The sequence below is a fragment of the Phocoena phocoena genome, chromosome 18 (assembly GCF_963924675.1).
Source record: "Phocoena phocoena chromosome 18, mPhoPho1.1, whole genome shotgun sequence".
NCBI classification, from domain to species: Eukaryota; Metazoa; Chordata; class Mammalia; order Artiodactyla; family Phocoenidae; genus Phocoena; species Phocoena phocoena.
In genome coordinates this window covers 20,014,552-20,026,908 of record NC_089236.1, presented here as the reverse complement: position 1 = coordinate 20,026,908, position 12,357 = coordinate 20,014,552, and positions in this window count along the sequence as shown.

The following is a 12,357-nucleotide window of genomic DNA, read 5'->3' as shown; positions in this document are numbered from 1 at the left end:
TATTCACCTAAAAAGGGACTATTATCTGTTAATGAGAAGAAAACCAACACCCCAGAGAGACAGCCTATTGAAAGAAAAACTGCTGACTTACCTGGGCATGGTGGTAACATTTGTTACTCTGTTGGCAATTCTTTGGAGGAATGCTTCAATTTGGGAGTGTCAGAGAAAATTCGGCAGTAGAAAGATCATGTTATTTATGTACTCATGGAATTTCTTAACATTGTATCCTCATCAGAGAAAAAATATTAAAAGTTTGTCTTTATTCCAATGCTTCTACCTCAGAGATTAAACATTTTCCAAAATGTCTCTTCTCCCAGTGATGCCCTTGGGAGGCAAGTGCGTCTCTAATGTTCTGACCGCCTTGTCTTTCCTGGGGTTTTAGACCTTTGGTCAGCTGGGGTTCCAGCAAGTGAAACTTTCTTCAGCAAAACCTGTGTTTGCATCAGAAGATGACACCTCTGGAAATTCAAAGGAATAAATTCGCTCTTTTTTCTACTCGGGCTTATTTCTGAAACCTAGCACAACACCCACAAGATGGAGAAAATAGAGTGGTTGAGGGAGTGGGAGAGAAAAAGGAGAAAGCTTGGGTACAAGGTTAACATCCTTGCTTGGGTGTGGCGTGGAGCTAGACAACTTCTGAAGTCCTCCGCCACATCTGTGGGCAAGGCAGGGAAGTTGCTTTTTAAAAAAAAAATTAAGCAAGACAAAGAGAAAACAATAGATTTGACCATTAAATCCTATGGACTTAAGAAATGAAACATAACAAAGCCATGAGAAGTCATAATGAAGACAACATTTGCCACCCACCACGGTTTTTTTCTCTTGTCAAATTCTAGGGTCACTGTGTTTAGGAGCCTATCAAAAAATACTGTGTCACACTATCTGTGGTCAGTGTCAAGAGTCATCTTGCATTTTGGTGAGACTGGGATGAAACGGGGAAGGTGGATGTAGACGTTGTCAGTCACCAGCTGCGTCATTTCATGCACACGTGTGGCACCAGAAAGCACCTTCGTGTAGCACTGGCTGTATTTTTCAGTTTTGCAGGGCTTCCTGGAATGTCAGGGAATATAATAGACATGTCAAATGAAAGAAAAGTTGAGTTATTTAAAACTCAAATGTGGCTTTGTGAGTAACTCTTATTCTCTTTCTCTCCTTTTTTTTTTTTCTTTTGTTCAGAAATTCAGGGCAGGAAACAGGAAAGCAAGGCTCTGATGGTAGGGACTGTGAGTTTGCATTTCGACTTCTCCTCTAACATGACTATTGGCCGGTCTTATGCTGTAATAGCTTCCAGCCTGTGTGGGGAGGAGAGCTTCTTCCCAACCCCGCTCCTGATGTCTTCTTTCCTGTAGATGCAGCGTCCCTAGCATTGCTGTCAGCCCGCCTCTGCCCCGTCATGCAAGTTCCCTACAGGGAGACATGACAATCTCGGGGGATTTGAGAAGGAGAAACCAGGTGTGTACATTTCAATTCCTTCCTTTTCCCTTTTCCTTGGGAGCAAATCTGCCCAGCCAGCACATCTGCCCTTGTCTATGTGATCAGTTTCACAGTCAAGGTTGAGAAGATCTGTGGTTACAACCTGGGAGGGGAAGTCTGTATGTTTGCGGCACTTAGCATAAGGAAACCCACTTCCTTGCAGGTACAAGCTATCTTCTCCAAGACCATCTTTATTAGGATAAAGGTGTTATACTGTGTATCTATTTTTTCTACTTGCCTTAGTATATTGTTTTATTTCTTAATTGGTTCAGAACCCCTCTAAGGATGAGAGGTATCATTTATTGAGCCCCTTTGTGCCTCAACAGTCATTCAGTTCAGTGCAGTGTCATGCACCCAGAAAGCAAGCCAACAGCGAGGTGGATTCAGAAGGAGGGTAACAGAGCACCCAGCTTGTTGGGGTGTGCAGAAAGGCGGTTAGAGCTGGGAGACTTTACCCTAGAGATGGTGAGGAGGCAGAAAGGACAGAGACTTCCCTCCGAGCCCAGTGCTCCAAATGACATGTCAGCAATTCCTGAAAATAAGCAGTCTCCTTTGTTCTGCACTTTGCGTTAGGCTGAACAATAAAAATAGCTAACATTTATGATAAGGTATGCAATTAATTATCAACATGTATTTTCATGTAACCGTTACCTCCAGCCTATAGGATAGGTGCTATTGTTGCCCATTTTACAGATGAGGAAATGAAAACAGATTAAGAAACTTGTGCAAGGTCACCAATAGCAGCTATTTAATACCTGGTAAAGGGGAGAGCCAGGACCTACAGCAAGGTAGACTCGCTCTAGACCACTCTGCGACACCAGCCCTTGTATGAACTCCACATCTGTAATTTACATTTGACTACACTTTTCTCCAGTTTTTTCCCAAAGGTTATGAAAAGTGATTCACTTATAGATCCAAATGGTAATGCTTGCTAAGTCCGTATTTTTTTCTTGCTGAATGCTCTTTGGCATCTTTTGTCAGTGCAGGAGCTAGAGAGCTTCCTGCAGAGAAATTACAAGAGAACTGAAATTCAAAGGGAAAAAGTGAACCAAGTCAGGGACATTGCGGGGCAGGACAAGAAAACTGAAATAGAAAGCCATCAACAAGGAGCGGGAAGTTATGCGTTTTGCGCAGAACCTGGAAGCAGTACTGGGAGAAACCCCTAGGAAAGAGGTCTATCACAGAGTCCTATATAGTGCAGTGAGAATCAAGCCCAACTGCTTTTTGGAAAGAAAGAGATAACTATATTTTGTTACATAATGTTTTCTCAGAACAGCTTCAGCAACAGATTGAAAAAATTCTGAAGCAACAGCAGCTTGAAAATAGGATGCCAGTTTCTGTGGCATGTTTGTACTTTGCAGTAAAGAATTCATGGAAAACACAGCTGTGTTTTAGATCCATGTGGCTAGAAAGCAGAACTTCAAGATTTTACTGCTGGGAGGTTGCATGCCATTTTATGCATATTAAGGAAAAGTAGGCAACGTGTGGTGTAAGTGCTGAGATCTCCTGAGAAGATTACATGATGAAGATGCAGCATTGGAGGGTTAGTGCTACAAGTCTAAAGCCTGGTTGATCGTGATTGTTAACTATTTGATACTTGGAAAATCTATGAGAGAAATTTGTTTGGAAAATCGTCAGAAATTGTTAGATATTTAGGATGGTGACCAGAAAGATCCCAAAGAAGTCCATCTCTGCTATAAATTTACTTTAGGAAAAGAAAGCAAAAACACAGGGGAAGCTAACTCAAAAGCAAGGTATCTGCTTGGAGGATGCATGCACACTTGTACCACTCAATAGAAAGATATTACCTGGATTTCATTTTTGCCATAGGGAGGTTCATTATAATTTGGGTAGATATTATAGATGTCTTTAAACCAATCTAGAATTAAGGATGTTACAAAGAAGCTAAAAGACACTTCCTAAAAGACACACATGGGAATAAACCCAAAATTAACTTTTCAGTCTGTGGAAATGATCTTTGTTGAAGGCTCTGTGAGTGATGATGACCTCTCTGCTCAGAAGCAGAATGAAGTTAACTCAAGTATCAGGACACTTACATCCAACTATAGTCTGTGAAGCTAAGTAGTTCTGGGAACAATTGAGGGAGTGTCTATAGTCGGAGGTTTGGCAAGGTTTTTTCTGAAAGGTGGGGAAGAAGAGTTTAGATTTGAAAGTTGGCAGGTTAGTCTTTTGAGAAATAAAGATTTACAACTGGGCACTGTTTTTAAAGGAATCAAGTAAAAGGATAACACCAATAAAGTGTAAATAAATCACCTGCATTGATTAGCTACAAATAATACCTATAACAAAAACTCAGGAGCAGCTGAGGCCAGGTCAGAGTCCAGATCTCAGGTGCCCAAAGGAGTGAGGGCATTTTTTTTTTTTTTTTTTTTTTTTTTTTTTTTGCAGTACGCAGGCCTCTCACTCTTGTGGCCCCTCCCGTTGCGGAGCACAGGCTCCGGACGCACAGGCTTAGTGGCCATGGCTTACGGGCCCAGCTGCTCCGCGGCATGTGGGATCTTCCCAGACCGGGGCATGAACATGTGTCCCCTGCATCGGCAGGCAGACTCTCAACCACTGCGCCACCAGGGAAGCCCAAGTGTGAGGGCATTTTTAAGCCTTGATCTAGGACTTCTCACCTTGCCCCTCAAAGAAGCATGGGCCTTGCAGAAAGAGTGACTAGACAGGTTCTAACACAAAGGATCTCACCTGTGTGAGAAAGTCACACAGAAAGTCAGGTGAGGTCGTCTTCTGATGGAAAGAACTGCTGGGAAAGTGGAAGAAACAATAAATGAAACACGATTCTAGATGTGGAAGAGATCACTAGGGCTGGGAAACAGCAGAATATGCTTAGGGATGAGGCTTGGGATGGCCCAAAGATTGAGCAGGGTGTAAAGGAGATCAGAAGAAGGCAGACAGATCAGAGGAAGATTGGGTGCTAATGTAAGCCCTGAACATAGGGAAGCCTCATGAATCACAGTTCCTCCTTACCTACTGGTATTGAGAAAATCCATTTGGCTAAACAAGTTCGTCTTCTGATATGCAAACATCTTAATTGCTGGTATACTAGTTTGTGTCCCTTAAAAGCAGATCCTAACAGAATTTTGAGTGCAAGTAGTTTAGTTGGGAGATACAAAGAACACTGGTAGGAAAGTAGAGAAGTGAGACAGAGGAGGTACATCAACGGATAAGGGGTGCGTGATGATGCCAGCAACCATAGTTCTCTAACTATGTGTAGAGAACTGGGGTATTTATACCACCAGTTCCCTAGAGTCATTGGTTGAAGGCTACTCCAGGCTAGTGTTAATTCTCTAGCACTCCTGGCCTGATTCATGCACAATTCAACCTTCCACAGTTCCAGAAGCAGCCCCAGGCACAGAAATGCTGTGTGAGGACCCAGAGATATAGGCAACAACAGCATCTAGTATCAGTGGATTAAACCTGTTAGTCATTCTCAATAGAGGGTGAATTACCTGAATCCAAGTGCTCTTTTTTTCATAGATGAGAGCCTAAGAATTTTGATGGGCTTGTATGGAAGGTGGGTAATTTATGAGTTGACAACCTGGACAGGAGGCCAGAGTTGGCCTGTGACTCAGTGCCTCATCCCTAGTAGCTTTCCAATAACTGGTAGTTGAATTGTATTGAAAGGAAGGTGGGAAGATCATTCAAAGACAAACTTCAACAGTTCTATAATTTTTTGAGCCTACAAACCATTCCAGATCCTTTACTAAGATACATACACTTGTAATTGGCAACATTTGGAAAATAGGATGTTTAATAAATATTGAACAATAACAATGAGATAATCTGTGTATTTCCCACCACCTGGGAATTTTTACACTAGTCTTCAGTTATCATGTTCTTTTTCATCCTATTTAATTTTACTCATTGTACCAACATAAATAATTCCTTTCGGTGAAGGAAGTTATTAAATATTCTCATTCTTTATTTTTACTCTTCAAATATGAATTATATAATTTCATATTCTTGGAATGATTCACTTTATTTTTACTTTTGAAACATTTTGTTAGTTCCATATCAATTACTTTGAGGGGTTAATGTTACTGATTTGATTCCATGTTAGCAAGTGGTAGACACAATCACAGTAAGTGGTGATTAATTTTTTAAATAATCAGTAGCTTCATTCTTCAGTCCTTGTACTGTACACAATATAGTTTTTCTTGGAACTTCTGATGATACTCAGCTTTTGAAGTTCTTCAGGTTCTCAATCGATTCTGGACCTTTTGAAGTCTGATTATTGTTTAACTTTTGTTAAGCCTTAAACTATTTTTTGTTTTGAATTCTCCTTTGTCACTGAAATTCTTCTAGGGTCTTAAAGACATGTGTTATTAAGATGCACACACCAAGGTTAGGAAAAACTTTCAAATAACACTCCTTCCATTTTATGCCTGGACATTGCATACTGATTGGGTGTCATTACCTGGCATATCACTTGACAGTAAATTCAAAGGGCTGTCTGAGACTTTGGTCATGGTGATGGTAGTGCCGACAGGGATGTTAGGAAGGACTGGGGAATGGGGCAGAGAAGATGTGAAGGTGAACACATGGCAGAGGCCGTGAGGAGTAAGCTAAAGTCAGTAAATGATGTTTTACTCCATCAACAGTGGTTCGTTGAGCGTCCTGGGGAAATTTAGAAGATGTGGAGACAGAGGAAGTTCATAGATATGCGAGATTTATTATAAGTTCCACAACAGTTGAAACTTGCTCCCATCTGAGGACCTGCATACTTACTCTCCAAGAAAGCACCACATCCCAGACCCAGTGACACAGGGCCTGTGTGAGACTAAGGCTGAACCAGAATCAAAGAGAATCACTCCTCCCTTCCTTCTAGGCTAGGATGTACCAAATAGAAAACAGCAGAGCCTGTACAACCTGAGGAGGTAACAAGAACTCTGCCTGGAATGCTCTTCTCAGTTCCCTTGGTTGAGCTGTCTACCTGTCTGTAGGTATTTGTATCACCTCTGCTTTTCTTCACTACAGCAGTCTGGCTGAGGACTTTGGTACATCCTTGTCAGTTCCCCATAGCCTCCTTGTCTATAGCTTTTTGTCTCCCACAAAATCTTTGTGTGCTTGTTTCCTCCTCATCATTTTAGTCACAGTTTCTATCTATCCCACTGTCCTATTTTGTTTTCTTCGTTACAATTATTATCTGAAATTACATTATTCTTTACACATTTTTAGGTGTTAATTATCTGTCTCCATTGGAATGTAAGCTCCATAGGGTAGGGATTTAATTTTGTTCACAACTGAATCCACAATATACAGGATGTACTTCCCGCATAGAAAGTACTGTATACCTATTTGTTGAGTGAATAAATCCTTATAAAATGAAGAAGTGCTGTGGGATTCAACTATACCCCAATATAAAATAAAAATTAAATTGAAAAAACAAGCAAAATAACAGCAACAACAACAAAAAGAAGTGCTATGGGAAAAAGATAAGGTTTCTCAAGTTCTTCTCTTAGTTCATTTTTTTAAAATACATCTTTATTGGAGTATAATTGCTTTACAATGTTAAGTTAGCTTCTGCTTTACAACAAAGTGAATCAGCTGTATGTATACATGTATCCCCATATCCCCGCATCTTGCATCTCCCTCCGACCCTCCCCATCCCACCCCTCTAGGTCATCACAAAGCATCAAACTGATCTCCCTGTGCTATGCGGCTGCTTCCCACTAGCTATCTATTTTACATTTGGTAGTGTATATATGTCAGTGCTACTCTCTCACTTCATCCCAGCTTACCCTTCCCGCCCCATGTCCTCAAGTCCATTCTCTATGTCTGTGTCTTTATTCCTGCCGTGCCAGTAGGTTCATCAGTACTGTTTTTTAGATTCCGTATATGTGTGTTAGCATACGATATTTGTTTTTCTCTTTCTGACTTACTTCACTCTGTATGATAGACTCTAGGACCATCCACTTCACTACAAATAACTCAATTTCCTTTCATTTTATGGCTGAGTAATATTCCATTGTATATATGTGCCACATTTTCTTTATCCATTTATCTGTTGATGGACATTTAGGTTGGTTCCACATCCTGGCTATTGTAAATAGAGCTGCAATGAACATTGGGGTACATGTTTCTTTTTGAATCATGGTTTTTTCAGAGTATATGCCCAGCAGTGGGATTGCTGGGTCATATGGTAGTTCTATTTTTAGTTTTTTAAGGAACCTCCATACTGTTCTCCATAGTGGCTGTATCATTTTACATTCCCACCAACAGTGCAAGAGTGTTCCCTTTTCTCCACACCCTCTCCAGCATTTATTGTTTCTAGTTATTTGATGATGGCCATTCTGACCAGTGTGAGATGATATCTCATTGTGGTTTTGATTTGTGTATCTGTAGTGACTAGTGATTCTGAGCTTCTTTTCATGTGTTTGTTGGCAATCTGTGTGTCTACTTTGGAGAGATGTGTATTTAGGTCTTCTGCCCATTTTTGGATTGGGTTGTTTGTTTTTTTGATATTGAGCTGCATGAGTTGTTTATATATTTTGGAGATTAATCCTTCATTAGTTGCTTCATTTGCAAATATTTTCTCCTATTCTAAGGGTTCTCTTTTCATCTTGTTTATGATTTCCTTTGCTGTGCAAAAGCTTTGGAGTTTCATTAGGTCCCATTTGTTTATTTTATTTCCATTACTCTAGGAGGTGGGTCAAAAAGGGTCTTGCTGTGATTTATGTCATAGAGTGTTCTGCCTATGTTTTTCTCTAAGAGTTTTATAATAGCTGGCCTTATATTTAGGTCTTTAATCCATTTTGAGTTTATTTCTGTGTATGGTGTGAGGGAGTGTTCTAACTTCATTCTTCTACATGTAGCTGTCCAGTTTTTCCAGCATCACTTATTAAAGAGGCTGTCTTTTCTCCACTGTATATTCTTGCCTCCTTTGTCAAAGATAAGGTGACCATATGCGTGTGGGTTTATCTCTGGGCTTTCTGTCCTGTTCCATTGATCTATATTTCTGTTTTTGTGCCTGTACCATACTGTCTTGCTTACTGTCACTTTGTAGTATGGTCTGAAGTCAGGGATCCTGATTCCTCCAGCTCCATTTTTCTTTCTCAAGATTGTTTTGGTATTCAGGGGTTTTTTGTGTTTCCATGCAAATTGTAAAATTTTTTGTTCTAGATCTGTGAAAAATGTCATTGGTAATTTGATAAGGACTGCATTGAATCTGTAGATGGCTTTGGGTAGTATAGTCGTTCTCACAATGTTGATTCTTCCAATCCAAGAACATGGTGTATCTTTCCATCTGTTTGTATTGACTTTGATTTCTTTCATCAGTGTATTATAGTTTTCTGCATACCTGTCTTTTGCCTCCTTAGGTAGGTTTATTCCTAGGTATTTTATTCTTTTTGTTGCAGTGGTAAATGGGATTATTTCCTTCATTTCTCTTTCTGATCTTTCATCGTTAGTGTATAGGAATGCAAGAGATTTCTGTGCATTAATTTTGTGTTCTGCTACTTTACCAGATTCATTGATTAGCTTTAGTAGTTTTCTGGTGGCATCTTTAGGATTCTCTATGTATAGTATCATGTCCTCTGCAAACAATGACAGCTTTACTTCTTCTTTTCCAGTTTGGATTTCTTTTGTTTCTTTTTCTTCTCTGATTGCTGTGGCTAAAACTTTTAAAACTATGTTGAATAATAGTGGTGAGAGTGGGCACCCTTGTCTTGTTCCTGATGTTAGAGGAAATGCTTTCAGTTTTTCACCATTGAGAATGATGTTGGCTGTGGGTTTGTCATATATGGCTTTCATTATGTTGAGGTAGGTACCCTCTATGCCCACTTTCTGGAGAGTTTTTTATCATAAATAGGAACCCTCTATGCCCACTTTCTGGAGAGTTTATTTTTTTATCATAAATGGGTTTTGAATTTTGTCAAAAGATTTTTCTGCATTTATTGAGATTATCATATATTTTTTCCTTCAGTTTGTTAGTATGGTGTATCACAGTGGTCCCCAGTGTTTTTGGCACAAGGGCCTGCTTTTGTGGAAGACAGTTTTTCTACAGATCAGTGGTGGGGGATGGTTCAGGCAGTAATGTGAGCGATGGGGAGAAGAAGCCTGAGCTTCCTTCACTTGCTGTTCACCTCCTTCTCAGTGGCCCAGTTCCTAATTGGCCACGGACCAGTACTAGTCTGCGGCCTGGGAGTTGGGGACCCCTGGTGTATCACATTGATTGATTTGCATATACTGAAGAATCCTTGCATTCCTGGGATAAACCCCACTTGATCATGGTTATGATCCTTTTAATGTATTGCTGCATTCTGTTGGCTAGTATTTTGTTGAGGATTTTTGCATCTATGTTCATCAGTGATATTAGCCTGTAGTTTTCTTTATTTGTGACATCTTTGCATGGTTTTGGTATCAGGGTGATGGTGGCCTCATAGAGTGAGTTTGGGAGTGTTCCTCCCTCTGCTATATTTTGGAAGCATTTGAGAAGGATAGGTGTTAGTTAGCTCTTCTCGAAATGTTTGAGAGAATTCACATGTGAATCCCTCTGGTCCTGGACTTCTGTTGGAAGATTTTCAATCACAGTTTCAATTTCAGTGCTTGTGACTGGTCTGTTCATATTTTCTGTTTCTTCCTAGTTCAGTCTTGGAAGGTTGTACTTTTCTGAGAGTTTGTCCATTTCTTCCAGGTTGTCCATTTTATTGGCATATAGTTGCTTGTAGTAGTCTCTCATGTTCCTTTGTATTTCTTTGGTGTCAGCTGTAACTTCTCCTTTCTCATTTCTAATCCTGTTGATTTGAGTCTTCTCCCTTTTTTTCTTGATGAGTCTGGCTAATGGTTTATCAATTTTATCTTCTCAACGAACCAGCTTTTAGTTTTATTGATCTTTGTTATTGTTTCCTTCATTTCTTTTTCATTTATTTCTGATCTGATCTTTATTATTTCCTTCCTTCTGCTAACTTTAGGTTTTTCTGTTCTTTTTTAATTGCTTTAGGTGTAAAGTTAGGTTGTTTATTTGAGGTTTTTCTTGTTTCTTGAGGTAGGATTTTATTGCTATAAACTTCCCTCTTTCTTTGTTTTGTTTTGTTTTGCGGTATGCGGGCCTCTCACTGCTGTGGCCTCTCCCATTGTGGAGCACGTGATCCAGACGCACAGGCCCAGTGGCCATGGCTCACAGGCCCAGCCTCTCCGCAGCATGTGGGATCCTCCCAGACTGGGGCATGAACCCGTGTCCCCTGCATCGGCAGGCAGACTCTCAACCACTGTGCCACTAGGGCAGCCCTAAACTTACCTCTTTGGACTCCTTTTGCTGCATCCCATAGCTTCTGGGTCATTGTGTTTTCACTGTTATTTGTTTCTAGGTATTTTTTTGATTTCCTCTTTGACTTTTCCAATGATCTCTTGGTTGTTTAGTAGTGTATTGTTTAGCCTCTGTGGTCAGAAAAGATGCTTGATACGGTTTCAGTCTTCTTAAATTTACTGAGGCTTGATTGGTGACCAAAATATGATCTGTACTGGAGAATGTTTCATGTGCACTTGAGGAGAAAGTGTATTCTGTTGTTTTTAGATGGAATGTCCTATAAATATCAGTTAAGTCCATCTGATCTAACGTGTCATTTAAAGCTTGTGTTTCCTTTTTAATATTCTGTTGGGATGATCTTTCCTGTGATGTAAGTGGGATGTTATAGTCCTCTACTATTATTGTGTTACTGTCAATTTCCCCTTTTATGGCAATTAGCATTTGCCTTACGTACTGAGGTGCTCCTATGTCGGGTGCATAAATATTTACAATTGTTATATCTTCTTGGATTGATCCATTGATCATTATGTAGTATCCTTATTTGTCTCTTGTAATAGTCTTTATTTTAAAGTCTATTTTGTCTGATACGAGAATTGCTCCATCAGCTTTCTTTTGATTTCCATTTGCATGGAATAACTTTTTTACATCCCCTGACTTTCAGTATGTATTTGTCCCTAGGTCTGAAGTGGGTCTCTTGTAGACAGCATATATATGGGTCTTTTATTGGTATCTATTCAGCCAGTCTGTGTCTTTTGGTTGGGGCATTTAATCCATTTACATTTAAGGTAATTATTGACATGTATGTTCCTATTACCATTTTCTTAATTGTTTTGGGTTTGTTTTTGTAAGTCTTTTTCTTCTCTTGTGTTTCCTGCCTAGATAAGTTCCTTTAGCATTTATTATAAAGCTGGTTTGGTGGTGCTGAATTCTCTTAACTTTTGTGTGTAAAGTTTTGATTTCTCCATTGAATCTGAATGAGATCCTCACTGGGTAGAGTAATCTTGGTTGTAGGTTTTTCCCTTTCATCACTTTAAATATATCTTGCCCCTCCCTACTGGCCTGTAGATTTTCTGCTGAAAGATCAACTCTTAACCTTATGGGGATTCCCTTGTATGTCATTTGTTGCTTTTACCTTGCTGCTTTGAATATTTTTTTCTTTGTGCTTAATTTTTGTTAGTTTGATTAATACATGTCTCGGCATGTTTCTCCTTGGGTTTTTCCTGTATGGGACACTCTGTGCTTCCTGGACTTGATTGACTATTTCCTTTCCCATGTTGGGGAAGTTTTTGACTATAATCTCTTCAAATATGTTCTCAGACCTTTCATTTTTTCTTCTTCTGGGACCCCTATAATTCGAATGTTGGTGTGCTTAATGTTGTCTTAGAGGTCTCTGAGGCTGTCCTCCATTCTTTTCATTGTTTTTCCTTTATTCTGCTCTGCAGCACTTATTTCCACCATCTGTCTTCCAGCTCACTTATCCGTTCTTCTGCCTCAGTTATTCTATGATTCGTTCCAGAGTGTTTTTAACTTCAGTTATTTTATTGTTCATTACTGTTTGTTTGCTCTTTAGTTCTACTAGGTCCTTGTTAAAGGTTTTCTGGGTTTTGTCTTTT